This window comes from Heteronotia binoei, chromosome 1, assembly GCF_032191835.1.
Source record: "Heteronotia binoei isolate CCM8104 ecotype False Entrance Well chromosome 1, APGP_CSIRO_Hbin_v1, whole genome shotgun sequence".
Classification (NCBI taxonomy): domain Eukaryota; kingdom Metazoa; phylum Chordata; class Lepidosauria; order Squamata; family Gekkonidae; genus Heteronotia; species Heteronotia binoei.
The window spans coordinates 247,558,297-247,573,625 of NC_083223.1; the positions used below are offsets into that span (position 1 = coordinate 247,558,297).

At 46.7% G+C, this 15,329-nt stretch overlaps 2 protein-coding genes across 4 annotated transcripts in view; one reads left to right on the top strand and one right to left on the bottom strand.

Annotated features, from left to right (window-relative positions):
• Positions 1–15,329, top strand: part of MAPRE3 (microtubule associated protein RP/EB family member 3) — a 44,349-nt gene that overhangs the window by 17,779 nt on the left and 11,241 nt on the right. Inside the window, exon 1 of one of the 3 annotated variants that reach the window (XM_060251033.1) lies at positions 13,576–13,680. The exons of 1 other annotated variant lie outside the window; for it this stretch is intronic. The gene's annotated coding sequence lies outside the window, so the exon portion shown is untranslated. Of the gene's footprint in view, positions 1–13,575; positions 13,681–15,329 lie in introns of those variants that run through there. One more of the 3 variants, XM_060251042.1, reaches the window with a different exon arrangement.
• The window catches only part of LOC132580290 (cGMP-dependent protein kinase 2-like), a 185,941-nt gene continuing 181,039 nt past the window's right edge, over positions 10,428–15,329 (bottom strand). The window contains exon 19 of the mRNA XM_060251022.1: positions 10,428–10,440. The gene's annotated coding sequence lies outside the window, so the exon portion shown is untranslated. The remainder of the gene's footprint in view (positions 10,441–15,329) is intronic.

The window sequence follows — 15,329 nt, forward strand, 5'->3', positions numbered from 1 at the left end:
ATTTATTCTTGCCCACAACACAATGCACATTGGCACAACCTGTCAAAAATAAAGTGGCAAGCTCTCTTTCTTAGAGTTTTTTTTTTAAAGCAGAGGCTAGATCTGAATACGCGTTGCCATGAAGTCCGTTCTCCACCTTCCACTAAGGTTGCCAACCTCCAGGTGGTAAGACCAGAAGGGAGGGTCGGGGAGGTTGAAAGGAAAATACCCTGCTGCAATAATGAAACTAATAACACCCAAATTTATTCTAAATACATAAATTTTAAATAAAGTGATATTATTTATTTATTTCTCAGATTTATATCCCGCCCTCCTCACCGAAGCAGGCTCACTATTTATTTATTTATTACTTTCAATTTATATCACGCCCTCTCCGCAAGCGGACTCAGGGTGGCTTACAACATCATAAAATACAATCAGTCCAATAAAACATATAAAACCATACATTTGTACATTACTTTAAAGATGGGTAAGAAAAACATTAGGGGAGGGACGGTGGCTCAGTGGTAAGAGCATCTGCTTGGGAAGCAGAAGGTCCCAGGTTCAATCCCTGGTATCTCCAAAAAAGGGTCCAGGCAAATAGGTGTGAAAAACCTCAGCTTGAGACCCTGGAGAGCTGCTGCCAGTCTGAGAAGACAATACTGACTTTGATGGACCAAGGGTCTGATTCAGTATAAGGCAGCTTCATATGTTCATATAGATGGCCATCTGACAGTAATGTAGATTGTGTGAATTTAGGCATATCATGAGAGGGTGGGCAGGAAGGGATGAGCCCATGTTTGGTTCTCCTGGCTCTTTCTTGCATGCCCAGGATAATGTCAATTGTCACTTTGGGTTCAGGAAGGGATTTTCTTTCATACCAGATTGGCCAAGTGTCCTGGAGGTTTTTTTGCCTTCATCTGAGCATAGAGTAGGGATCATCGGTGGAAGTAGCTGTGAATTTCCTGCATTATGCAGGGGGTTGGGCTAGATGACCCTTGGGATTCCTGCCAGCTCTTTGGTTCTAGAATATCTTTATTCTGGCTGTACCTCAGAGGTCCGTGCTCAGCATATTGCGTTTAGTTCTTGTCTTCTCTTGCCAAGAACAAAGCACATTTGGAGAGGCAGTGCAAATTTGTTAGGGACCTCCAAGGGCCATTGAGTTGAGCCCACTGCTTCATTCAGGGAACCCAGAGTGTCCACTAAAGCTGGCTTTCCAGCCTCTGAAGACTTCCAGCAAGGAGGAGGCCTCCCCATACTGGGTCTCCTTTCACAGTTGTAATAGCAAGAGTAGCCGTTTGTGTCACGAGCTGGGGCCAGGCCAGGCGAAGTCCTGGGGCAGTCCAAGGTCTGTAGCTGGTGAGCAAAGAGGGTTCAAAGCGCCAAAACCAAATCACAGTCCAGGTATCGCAGGTCAGAGGTTCAGAAGCTGAAGTCAGGGGGTCCAGAAGTCAAAGCCAACGTCAAGGGGTCCAGAAGCCAAAGTCAGACGCCGAAGTGGATGCTAGAAGGTCAGGTAAGTGACTAGTTGCTTCCATAAAGCCTTCTCCCAAAGCCCACAGCTATATAGCCCTCTGCTGTCTGTTGCCCATTTGGACTAATTGCTGACTCAGAGGGCAGCCAGGATCCTGCTGAGACTCAAGCATCCTCACTCCTAGAGGGGCCAGAATCCTTTTAGAACTCAGGGCTCAGGGAGCATCTTGCTCGTGAGCATGCCGCCCTCCTCCGATCCCTGAGGTCCTGACGAAGGCGGTCACGCACATGAGCCACCCGAGAGGGCGAGGCAGGGGGGCTTGGATCTTCTCCAGTAGGAGGCAGGGGTACTGGTGCCGGTGGCAGGGGCACAGTTTCTTCTGCAGGGTCCCCAGCACCCATGACAGTTTGATGGTACATAGAAAATTCCAAGTTCATTTCCCAGCACTTCTGGTAGCAAGTGCTGTTCTAGAGCCTGGGGAGCAGTCGACTGTTGGAGTGGACAAAACACAAGCTAGGTGGACTGATGGTCAGTCTGCCTTCAGGACACCCAAAAGGGCAGCTAAATGGATTAGACCGACAGAGTATCTTGTTGTACAAGGAAAAAGCCTTAATCTATTTGCAGCTATTTCATTAGAGAGAAAACGCTGTTGCAAACTCTCATCTTTGGATGGGAGATTTCAGAAGCTAAATGTTCTGCCTGTTTGTTGATTCTGTACTTTGCTGTGCGCTGAAACCCTAACAGAGAACTAATTATCCCAGTCAGCAGCTACACTGTCCAGAGAGCCAAAGATGTTACCAGTATGGCAGCGGCATGCCAAGTTTTCTGAGCAGAGGCTTCTGCCAGCTTAGTTTTTTGCCTCATGCTGCTTGCCACGTGTAGCAAGAATTTTCTTCCACCCCAGCAACCATAGAAAGAAGAACCAAGGAATCTGGGGGAAAGTAGCTTAACAGCTATCCTTGTTTCAGATAGGCCAGGACTGATGGAGTGAATCCTTCATGTGTCCCCTCCAGTTCTTCCGTTGCTATTGGTCCACGGATCATTTGTTTAGTCATTTCAACAGTGGTGATTGGTCCCCAGCATTCCCATGCTCTAAGAATTGCACTATGCTCCCACCCCCTTGCATTTCAAAAGGCCTGTTCAGTGTGTACCAGCAATTGCCTACATTTTTTTTCCGTCTCTTTTTTCCTCTTCTTTAAAGAATAAAGTAAGGCTCTGAAGATTCTCTTTGCTTAGTCTTGTAAGGGTCAAATATCTTTTTAATCTGAACCCAAAGATATGGAGGGAAAGAATTAAAAATGTGGACATCCTGAAGCAGATTGGAGATATGAATATTTAAGTTTATTGAATGGGTTAATGTAGTGGAAAACATACAACTAGTTCATTCTTACCTATTTTCCCATACAGGCATGTGGGATCAGAGAGCACTTGCACTATGGGTGAGCCATGTGGGGTCTGGAGTGGATTAGGTAGATACTGATTTTTCTGATCTGTGGTGCCCTTCAGGACCTTCCATCATTGGCCTTTTCCCCCTCCCCCCCCAGTTCCAAGCTTAGTGTGAGGATGTGTTTTACGGTGGCTTTCTGCTTGTGTATGAACAGGTTTGCAGCTTTTTTTCCAGACTTGTAGTGGCTTCTAGTACTTGTTTTCTGAGATGGAGGAAGCTATCTTGTGGCATCATCACCATTATTTTTGTGAATAATAATAATAATAATAATAGCTTTTATTTCTATCCCGCCCTCCCCGCCTAGGCGGCTCAGGGCGGCTAACAACAACTTACACATTAACATAATTAATAAAACTTTAAATTTAACAATTAAAATTAAACATAAAAACCAGTCAGTTAAGTTAAAATACATGATTTCCGTTAGACTAAATATATATGAGTATATCTGGCAGCGATAGAGCTGTTATGGCGCTGGTTCTGCCAGATTAGGTAGTCTTATGGATGGCGGTTCTTACACCAGGCAACTCAGCAGTCAGTGTCATTATAGGCTTGTCTAAAAAGGGCGGTCTTGCAGGCCCTGCGGAACTGGCCGAGGTCCCGCAGGGCCCGCACCTCCTCCGGAAGCTGGTTCCACAATGCCGGTGCAGCCGCTGAAAAGGCCCGTACTCTAGTATGTTGGAGTTTGACCTCTCTCGGCCCAGGGATGGTCATTTTGTTTTTACCCACTGACCTCAGTGCCCTCTGGGGTTCATATGGGGAGAGACGGTCCCTTAGGTAGGCTGGTCCTCGGCCATATAGGGCTTTAAAGGTGATAACCAACACTTTGTACTGGACTCGGTAGATAATTGGTAGCCAGTGCAGTCCGCGCAGCCCCGGCCGTATGTGCTCCCATTTCGAGAGCCCTAACAATAGCCTGGCCGACGCGTTCTGCACCAGCTGTAACTTCCGAGTCCGGCACAGAGGTAGCCCCAAGTAGAGGGCATTACAGTAGTCCAATCTTGAGGTGACCGTTGCGTGGATCACTGTTGCGAGGTCCCGGCGCTCCAGGAAGGGGGCCAACTGCCTTGCCCGCTTCAGATGGAAGAATGCTGACTTGGCAGTGGCTGCTATCTGGGCCTCCATTGATAATGAAGGCTCCAGTAAAACACCCAGACTTTTTACCTGGCGCGCTGGTTCCAATGGTGCGCCATCGAAAGTTGGGAGAGCTATTTCCCCTCCCCGAGCGCCACGACCCACACAAAGGACCTCTGTCTTCGCTGGATTCAACTTCAACCCACTCAATCTGAGCCACGTCGCCACAGCCTGTAAGGCCCGATCCAGGTTCCCCGGGGCGGAGCCAGGCCGGCCATCCATTAGCAGATAGAGCTGGGTGTCATCCGCATATTGATGGCAACCCAGCCCAAACCTCCGGACAATCTGGGCAAGGGGGCGCATGTAGATGTTGAACAACATTGGGGAGAGAACTGCTCCCTGAGGCACCCCACAATCAAGTGTGCGCCTCTGGGATCGCTCACCCCCAATGGCCACCCTTTGTCCCCGATCAGAGAGGAAGGAGGAAAGCCATTGTAGGGCCAACCCCCCAACCCCTATGTCGGCGAGACGGCGCTTTAGCAACTGGTGGTCGACTGTATCAAATGCCGCCGACAGGTCTAATAACATCAGTACCGCAGCGCCGCCCCGATCCAGATGCCGCTGAAGAGAGCATTTCTTCTGAAGGCATTAATAGCTGAGTGTGGTGAGGTTTCACTGTGGATTTCTTGTGCTGGAATGTTGTTAAGGGGTCACTGGGATCATGGAAGTGTGAGAAATTTCCACAAGAGGGCGCATTCAGAAGAGCATTTAAAGTGGCTGGGGCTTTTTTGTAAGTATCCTGAGCATGGCAAAAATGGACAAGGCCTATAGAAGGTCAGCATTGAAACACATTTGGGAGGGAAAGCATCTTATTTTGCTGAAGAACTTTCTTAATTTGGTTTTGGAATGGAGTTCATGATGCCTGACATGAGTTTGTTTGGTGCATCATTCAAGCTGCTGTCACCCTTGCAAAGGGGAAGATTTGCTCTGGCCTTCTGTGGGTTCTGATGGAACTTCTGTATATTTCCCTCATAAGAAACTGCTGATTTGGATGCTGTTTCTAATTCTGTTTCCATCTGTGCCCATTTCAGTTCTCCTGAGAGAGCAACTCTCAAATTCTGTTCAGCCTCTGATATTCTAGAAGAAGACATTGGATTTATATTCCACCCTCCACTCAGAGCGGCTCACAATCTCCTTTATTTTCTCCCCCCACAACAGACACCCTGTGAGGTGGGTGGGGCTGAGAGGACTCTCACAGCAGGTGCCCTTTCAAGGACAACCTCTGCCAGAGCTATGGCTGACCCAAGGCTATTGCAGCAGGTGTAAGTGGAGGAGAGGGGAATCAAACTTGGTTCTCCCAGATAAGAGTCTGCACACTTAACCACTACACCAAACTGGCTCTCAGGCGTGAATCAAAGTGAGTTGGAAGAGTATTAGCAAACCCTGGGGAAACTGGGGAGGGGGCTTTTATCCAAGGCAGAGGTGAACATGAGAAGCTAGATTCGAGACCAGTAATACCTTAAGAGACCAAGATTTGGGGAGTATAAACTTCCAAAAGTCAAGGCTCCCTTTGCCAGATACAAGTTGGAATGGAAATCTGTCCTTATATCCCAGGAAAAGGTAGTAGGGCTGTTGCAAAGAAAGAACTCAGGATGCCAGTTGCTGACCAACACGCTGTCCTCTTCATGAAAAAGGTTAGAAGTGTGTGGCATGCTGGGGAGTGGGCAGAGCTCTTGATTTTCTAGAGGCACACAGTAACTCAAGAAGCTATAGCTGCTGCTAAGGAATTGGAGCATTTCTTGCTTGTGCAAACAGAACTTCTGCATCTTGACTGGATACCATTGTGTGCCACTCTATCTGCCATCCTGCTCACTTCCTTTACCAGTGTTCTGCTGTGTGCAGCTGGCACGTTAGGTCACCTGTATCAGTTTTGAAGGGAATATGTATGAAACTGCATCTTTGCAGTGCACCTTTCCAAGCTCACTCCCCCTGTTTTGAGGTAGAACAAAGTAGGAGTCAAGTAGCACCTTTAACTAAACAATATAAATATTTTAATTAATATTTCAACATTAATATTTCAAGAGCAGGAAGGAGATACCTGGGACACACCCAGGCCTCTCGTGGCTGGACATTGGCATGAGCTGGGAAAGGGGGAGGCACTCTGCTATTATTTGCCAGGCAGTCATTCCGTTCATCTGGAGGCTTGTGGTGGAACACCAGGCAGACGCTTCTCATACCTGTGTAGCCTAGGCCTTTTCCTTGAGAAGTCTGGATGGGGCATGCTGAGTCTGTCAGTCTGTTCTGCTTGACAAGCTCCCAGTCCCCACCTCATCTAGCCAGTCATGTTTCCTGCTTTGCTTATGGCCAGAGCAGAAGATGGTTAGGGAAGGTGGTAGCAGCCTCTGAACCCAGTGGCTGGATGCTTAAGACCCATTTGAGTCTTCTGTCAGCAGTCTCCCTCCTAAAAGACAACATAACTGAAAATTTCCTAAAGTTCCTGTGTTTGAACACTGGAAGCATGTACACACCTGATCTCTCTGGATACTTTTTGCTTGAGTGCTTTCTAGATTCCATAAGGTCATCTAACTCAGTATCTTGTACCGAGTGTGTCTCTGGCAGGTGGCTACCCAACTCTTTTTGCAAATCTTCAGGAAGGTCCACAACATTTTTCCAGGCAGCTTATTTATAGGAAGGATGTTCTTATGGTTTCATATGGCTAACCAAAACCCATCTCCTTTGAGCTAAATGAACACTGGCTCCTTTAGGCTGGATCTGTTGCTCTGTCTGTGCCTTTGCAAACAGCGCTTAGGACAATGTGGCTTTGTCCCATCTTGTGGGAGCCTGAGAGCTTCCAGCTTAGTGAGCAATGGAAGTGCATGTGGGGTTACGGGCCAGCTGTGCGGAAGAGAGGGCATGATCCCAGCTGACTGCTCTGCAGTACTGGTGCAGCTGGCAGCACTTTCCTTCTGTGCTGTTGTTGATGATGAGAAAGCCAAGAGCTACCCCCATGCACCAAGAGTCTCTCTCACTTTTGCTCCTGCCTCTCTACTCCTGCTTAGTAATTCTAACAAGGAAGTTTGAACCTACGCTTGCTTCCCTGTCCTGAGGCTCAGACTGCAATCCTGGCAGCAAGCAGTGAATGATAGGCCTGGAGTTCCCTAGGAGAGGGGGAACAGATATGTCTGGTTCAGAAGCAGTGTACATCTAAATAGCAGTTGATGGGGCCTCTGCCAGCATGCCCTTTCCTTCTTGAGCAGCCTCAATGTCAAGTATAATTACAAAAAGATCACCCAGACAGATCCTCACATGTGACTGATGTAATGCTGTGCCCAGTTACAGTGAACTGAAGTTTAGAATTAGGGTGAAGGGGAAAATGGAACCATTGCACAGTGAAACAAAATCTTAAACTGGAATTCCATAAATTGTAGCTGATTTTGATAAGCCAAGCATTGTTTTCTAGTAGCTACTTGTTCAGTCCAGTCCTTTTGTGGTATTGCAGGAACATTGTCTCCACCCATTGAATCATATTCCATAAGTCAACACAGTTATCTAGGTGAATGAATATATGATCTCTTTACTTTTAAATGGCAATTTGTTCTGTGTACTGGGCAGATGTGGAGAGCCAGTTTGGTGTGGAGAGCCAGTTTGGTGTAGTGGTTAAGTGTGCGGACTCTTATCTGGGAGAGCCGGGTTTGATTCCCCACTCCTCCACTTGCACCTGCTAGCATGGCCTTGGGTCAGCCATAGCTCTGGTAGGAGTTGTCCTTGAAAGGGCAGCTGCTGTGAGAGCCCTCTCCAGCCTCACCCACCTCACAGGGTGTCTGTTGTGGAGGAGGAAGGTAAAGGAGATTGTGAGCCGCTCTGAGACTCTTCGGAGTGGAGGGTGGGATATAAATCCAATATCATCTTCTTCTTCTTCTCCCTGTCCTGGGACTTCCTTTTGATCCCTGGAAAACTGATGCTGGAAGTTGCAAGAGGTGTGTGTGTGTGTGTCGGAGAGGGGGGGAAGCCATATAAATGGTGGGGAATAGGACAGAAGTGACTCTTGTTTCTTCTTTGTCCTACTTATCTCGGATGCACCATTGGCAGCTTTTTGTCCATGCAGGTCCTGTAATCTCCAGCATTAACTTTTCAGCGTTTAAAAAGGGCTGTGTAAGGAAGATTGGTGCCAGTGCAGTGCATTGCACTGCTAGTTGATAGGAAACCATCTCATAAGTTTTGACAGGTTTGTCCTTAAATGTTTGACAACTAATCTCTTTCTGCAGAAAAATGCAAGTTACATAAGCAACAATATTTACATTTTCTGGTACAGACCCAATGATGTGGGAGGGGCAGTGAAATGCTGACTTGAAGTCCTTACCCAGTTTATTTCTAAACATGAAAGAAGAATAATTGGCCGTTCAACAACCAGGAATCGTGTGCTACTTTAAAGGCTGATGCAATTTCTGTGGCGTCGGCTTTTCTTTGCTACAGTCCAGTTTATCTGATGACTGTTCAATCAAGGGTGCAAGCTCTTGGGTCAAATAACTGTGCTTATTTTTAAATCAAAAATCCTAGTGGTGCTAGGTAGTTGACAAAACACTTCTCTTAGGGCTCTCAAAATGGTGAAGGTTGGAGGGGTCCCCCCCCCCATTGTCCATACATCACTGATATAACTGGCATACAATGTAAGTAACGTCAAACCAGCAACTGTTATTTTGTTTTGAGTATCTAGTAAGAATGCAGAAGGCAAAAAGATGCAGAAGTAATTTTTATGGATGGTCACAGGTGCAGGAATACTCAGGGACTCTGCCTACAGGTTATTTGAATTTTATTTATTTATTCGACCCCACCTTAAGCCAGATATGTAAAAGGTACAGGTCAGGGGGTTGAAATAATACTTCTATGAGAGCCAATGTGATGGGTTAGTGTGTTGGACTAGGATCTGGGAGAGCCAGGTTAAATTCTCCATGGTAGCTGGCTGGGTGCCCTTGGGCAAGTCATTTCTCTCTGTCTCTCTCACTTGCTTCACAGGGTTGTTGTGATGATAAAATGGAGGAAGAGAGAATGATCTGCACTGCTGTGAACTCATGGGAGGAAGGGTGGGATAAAAGTGTATTAAATAAATGTTTCCTAGCTAAAAACTTACACTCCTCATCAAATTCTTTTAAATGCATTGCACATTTGCTTAACAAAGGCTCTCCCGCAGGCTGTTTTGCAAGCCTTGCTTTTTTAATACAAAGCCAAATGATTTTACAAAGGATTGGTAACTTTTTCAAATGGCTCGTTCTGTTCCACTGCTCAACTGCTCCTTTGAGCTAGCAGCCACATAAGACTCATAAAGGAGGTGGTGTGTGTGTGTGTGAGAGAGAGAAGTATCCTCCCTCAATCTACTGTGTTTTAACTTCCCCAGTTTTGGGGAGTGGGAGTGGGGAGAGATAAGCATTCTGGCTGACTAGCAGAATAGTTAGAATGGGAAGACATTTGCTCAATTAATTGCTGCTCTGAATTGTCTGTTGGGGTCAGTCTCTCTCTCTCTTTCTCTCTCTCAAAGTAAGGAATCTTTGCCAGCATGTTCAGAGATAACAGGACAAGCAGTTCTGCATAGTGGGTTGGCCACTGTCACGTTGCAGCTACAGAGTTTCCTAGAGGATGCTTCTGTTCTTGACCCCCATCAGTCCGGCTTTTGCCCGGGTCATGGGGCGGAGACAGTGCTTGTTGCCCTGATGGATGATCTTCAGCGGCATCTGGATCGAGGCGGCTCGGTGGTACTGATGTTGTTAGACCTATTGGCAGCGTTCGATACGGTTGACCATTAGTTGCTGACTTGCCGTCTCGCCTACGCGGGGATTCAGGGGCTGGCCTTACAATGGCTTTCCTCTTTCCTTGAAGGTCAGGGACAAAGGGTGGCGATTAGGGGTGAACTGTCCCAGAGACACACGCTTGATTGCGGGGTGCCTCAGGGGGCGGTGCTCTCCCCGAAGTTGTTCAACATCTATATGCGCCCCCTTGCCCAGATTGCCCGGGTTGGGTTGCCATCAGTATGCTGATGACACCCAGCTCTATCTACTTATGGACGGCCAGCCTGCCTGTGTCCCAGAAAACTTGGACCTGGCGTTGCAAGCCGTGGCTAAATGGCTCAGACTGAGTGGATTGAAGCTAAACCCAGCCAAGACAGAGGTCCTTTGCTTGGGTTGTCGTGGCCCGGGAAGGGAAATCCCCTTACCAGCCTTTGACGGTGTGCCACTGACAATGGCGCACGAGGTCAAGAGCTTGGGGGTACTAGTGGAGCCTTCCTTGACAATGGAGGCTCAAATAGCAGCCACTGCCTAGTCAGCATTCTTTCATCTTAGGCGGGCGAGGCAGTTGGCCCCTTTCCTGGAGCATGATGATCTGGCAACGGTGATCCACACAACGAGTCACCTCGAGGTTGGACTACTGTAATGCCCTCTACATGGGGCTGCCCCTGTGCCGAACCCGGAAGTTGCAGCTAGTGCACAATGCCGTTGCCCGGCTGCTATTAGGGCTTTCTAGATGGGAGCACATCCAGCCGGGGCTCTGGGAACTGCACTGGCTGCCAATAATATACCGAGTTCGGTGCAAGGTGCTGGTTATTACCTTTAAAGCCCTATATGGCCTAGGACCTGCCTACCTTAGGGACCATCTCTCCCCACATGTTCCCCAGAGAGTGCTGAGATTGAGTTCTCAAAACCTGCTTGCAGTCCCCGGGCCAAAGGAGGCCCGACTTAAGTCGACCAGAGACAGGGCCTTTTCAATCACAGCCCCTTGCTGATGGAACCAGCTACCGGAAGAGGTGAGGGCTCTGCGGGACCTTGGGCAGTTCCGCAGGGCCTGTAAGACAGTCCTTGGCATACAACTGATTGGTACTTGAAAATTTCGAATAGAAGGCTGTAGTATGGTACTTTGGTAAATGGCTTTGTTTTACTGTTTTACTGTTTTTACTGGTTTATTGTTTAAATGTTGTAAATTGATGTATTTTAAAACTTAATTCTATGTTAGAACTTTTGTGTTGTGAGCCGCCCTGAGCTGCTTGGTGGGAAGGGCGGGATATAAACTAAATAAAATGAAATGAAAAATGAAATTACCTTTTGAATCTGAGCTCAGGTACCAGTTGCAGAGCCATCTGATCAGACTTCTGCAGGCGCAGCTCTGCACTCAGACCAGCCATCAGAGCAAACCACCAGCTGCTGGTCTGACCCCTTCACTCTGTCAGGTTGCCAGTAACCTTTTCCTTTAGGTCCATCTAAGACTATACATCTGCCACAGACATAAGCTCAAGGAGCTTTTGCTCCCAGGGACTCCTGACCCACTCCCCAAACTCATGATTGATGTATTGTCTACTTTGTCCCTGAAGGGGGGCCTGAACGAAATGATGGCTATGCAGTCCAGCACTCAAACTGCGCTTTCATGCTCTCTGCTGGATAAAGTGTGATGTATTCTGGTTGCCAGGAGTGAAGGTTGGTTATCTGTGCTCATCTGGGAACGATATACATAAGACCATGTTTCTGCAGCAGGAATGGATCATGTTCGACTGCAAAAGTGATATAATGTGACCTTTAGCAGAGTGGTTTTTGCCCACTTCTTGTTTAAAAAAAAAAAAGGAATCGTCACAAGGGAGATGCTCCATATATTAATGTTCCACATATTTGTGGTCTGTGTGTAATGCCCTGCCTATGCTTGAGCATGAGGGCTCTGTGTCTGTGAAGCCCTTAACTGCCAATTGAAAGACAATGACTTAACGAAATGTGTATGCACCCTCCCATTCAGGTGCCAGCACTGTGGTTCTTCATCTCTCCTGCTTAAACTGCCCATTGATTAATCCAGTGGAGTCCAATCCAGTTTCCCTTTTGATCCAGCTGAATCAACATATCAGCTCTATGCAGATTACCAGTGCTTAGTTTTGTCTGTAGCACCAGCTGTTGTGGGCTGGCAAAAAACCCCCCTCACTTAGGCCAATGTTTCTTAATGCTTTGGGAGCCATGAAGGGGAGGACAGTGAGGAGCTCCACAGTCGCATCTGATCACATCAAGCTTGGGAGAAGCTGGAAACGTCTCCGGGTGTCTGCGTGGAAGATTTTTTTTTTAAATGAACAGTTTTCAGCACTAGATGGCATGGGCACACACACATTCCAAAACACAATTTTCAAATTTCTTCTTAACCTGTGGAGATTTAAAGGTACATCATGGCTGTTGGAGTGGCGGAAAGGAGACTGCAAAACTGGGGGATTCCCTGCCCGAAGCTGGGGGCTGACAAATCTAACCTAATATGACACTACATTATGGGATAATGCACTACTGAAAAAGAAGAATTGCAGATTTATACCCCACCCTTCTCTCTGAATCAGAGACTCAGAGCGGCTTACAATCTCCTATATCTCCCTCCCCCACAACAGACACCCTGTGAGGTGGGTGGGGCTGAGAGGGCTCTCACAGTGGCTGCCCTTTCAAGGACAACCTCTGCCAGAGCTATGGCTGACCCAAGGCCATTCCAACAGCTGCAAGTGGAGGAGTGGGGAATAAAACTTGGTTCTCCCAGATAAGAGTCTGCGCACTTAACCACTACACCAAACTAGCTGAAGAACTTGGTGTTTTCAGTATTGCTATACAGAACTTAATATCGACGTGTGCTAATATGCCTTAATACTGTGACTATATGAAGACTTTCTAAATCCAAGAAAACCTCTGTTTACTAAAAAAATTACATTTTCTATTTTCAGCTCTTCTTGTTTCCTGTTTCTCACATGGGAAAAGCTAAGAAATATGTTCTTAGATAGCAGCTCTGTAACCTTCATCTTATTCCGTTCTTGACACATATATGAAATTTAGAAGCATAAATGTCTGTTTTTTGTTAATATAAAGATGCAAATAAATCCAGTTTTTGAACAAAACCAGGCAAGAATTATATCATAATTCTGTCCAGGAGTGGTAGCTAAATTATGAAAAATGCATTTTATCCAGTAAAATAAATAAAATATAAGCCTTGCATATATTTCATTTTCCCCGAACTGTCCATTTTTACACAAAGTGGGGGAGGTGTTTTGCCCATGGCTTCAGACTTTCTGGGAAATGTACAGAATCTTTAGTTCTTACTGGAGAGGGGTTATAGCTGTGGCCATATCTTTGTGTGGGTTCCTTTGTCTCTGCCTGCTGCCACCCTCTGTCCCCAGCTTTTTATTTTCTTCTTGACAATCCAAGATGCAGGTGGTGTGGCTCTCTGAACCAAGCCTGACCTGGCCTGAACAGGGACCCCACCCCACCCCCCACAGACACAGCAGTTTCTATCTTCACTTCTTACCCTGCCCACCTCTTTGGTGGCTTTGGATGCCCCAGATCCCTTGGGGTGGGATCCCAGCACAAAGCACAAGATATTCCCAGCACATAGACAAGTGAATGATGAACTTGAAGATCATGCTGAGCTTCATGATTAACTCTGGCTTGTGCTCCGGTGACCTGCAAAGGGTTAACTTGCCAGGGCTGAGACTGGCATGTGACAGACCCCTCCTCTCTTTCCTGCCTTCTGTCTTTCCTCATTTCTGTGCTACAGCAGGGCAGCAATGCACTGTGATTCTCTACCAGCTACTGCTTGCTCTGTAGACCATGGCCCCGGTCAGGGTACGCTCTTTGTTGCCTCCTTCCTGTGGAAGCAGTGTGGAAGAGCAGTGTCTTGTCCCCTTCCGAAAGCACACTGTGCGGGAAGAGCGCTTCTGCAGGTAGGTACAATAAACCTTTGGTTTCTGAAATTTCCTCGGCACCTGCTATCTGCTCTGATCCAATGTGGCTCTGGGCTGCCTTCACAGTGGCCCATGAAGGCATTCTTCCCCATCCCTGCCAATTCTTCTGAGACATCAAAGTCCAAAGGATGACAAGTCATGAATTTCTAAGATGTGTACAGGACTTTGTTGGAAGAGTTGAAAAAGCTGAGGGTGCCAGTGTCCTGGAATGGGACTCTTGCAAGGAAGTAGCTATTGTTTGGGGCTGGATGGCATATCATGATTGTCAAAGAGCCTGCTGCATATTCATGAGATGCCAAGATGATCTCTTCCACCTTCTTTCTGTCAGAGCGCAATTTCTACTGCATTCAAGGGAAAGAGCAGTGGAGTTACAGGAGGCTCCTTGCCTCTGCCCACAGGCAAGTGAACCTTGAAGTCTGAATAATAAATACAGCCTTTCCCTACCCCCTCTGCTAATCTGGACTCTGCTGTGTTTTAAACAATCTTTGCTTTTCCAGCAATAGTGAAAGTCTATTTAACTCCTTAATCTGATTTGACCCAGCTGTTCCCCAGAGTGCCCCATTTGGGGTTAGAGTCTGAGTGGAGGGAGGAGGGGTTTGTTTGGGAGCTTTACACAGCAGGCAAAAAGAGCTTGTTGGACTTCAGGGTATCTGAAAATAGGCAAAGTGGTACTTCATGTGATGTTGTGAGCGGGCCAGTATTGCTTCGCAATGGTCTCTCAGGCTGCATCAGCAGCAATAGTCTTAAGTGGAATGAGATGGAGGGGTGGAAGCTCTTGGGTGTTTTTAATGGGTCTGGATGTCTCCAAAGCTTTTGTAAGGGTCTTTCTTGCAAGAAATTGAAACATCTGTACTATAAAGGGGGATTCCAGACAAATCACACATTTTGCAGATATAGAAAATGCACGCTTGGTAGTATTTGGCAAAAAGACACCATTTCTATTTTTTTGATACTATTGGTACATCTGATTGTGCTGATTTGGGATTTGGCAGTTTGTTTAGCCAATGGCTTTTTGACTCACTAAGTAGGGGAGTGAAAGAAGTTCCAAAGGTACTAGTTGAGTGACAGTTCCAAGCCCCTGCATAAATGCAAACTGATGGTTTGGCTTCAGCCAGAAGTTATCCACAGACTCAGGCCTGCTCCAGAAATTAAACAAATCCAAGTTACAAAACCAACCAACTACTTAAAAGATGTTGGGAGGAAAAAAACCTAGGAGCTAGATGGTGTCTTCTAGCTGATCTTTTCATGTCTTTAGCAGGTAATCTGTTTTTGTTGTGCATCTTGGAAATCACTCACATGACAAGATCACTGTTCTAAACCAAGAAGGGGACTGGGAAAGCCAGCAGGTGTAGTGACTGGTGTCAGACTAGGGTCTGGGTATAAATGAAGTAAACAAAAGTGAACATGAAGTCCTTGTCAAGTGGTTTGGTATGACACTACTTAACATCATACAATGGAGCTCTTCAGATCTCATTGCTCAGTCATTTAGGTAAATGCTTGGATTGTACAGCTGGGGCATAATAGTTACTTGGTGGTGGGAAAGTAAAGCATGTTTTCCAGTTAGTGCTGGGCCTTCCCTTGTTTCTTGTTTCTTGTTTTACTGGCTTGACCAAGATTTAGGAAAACCT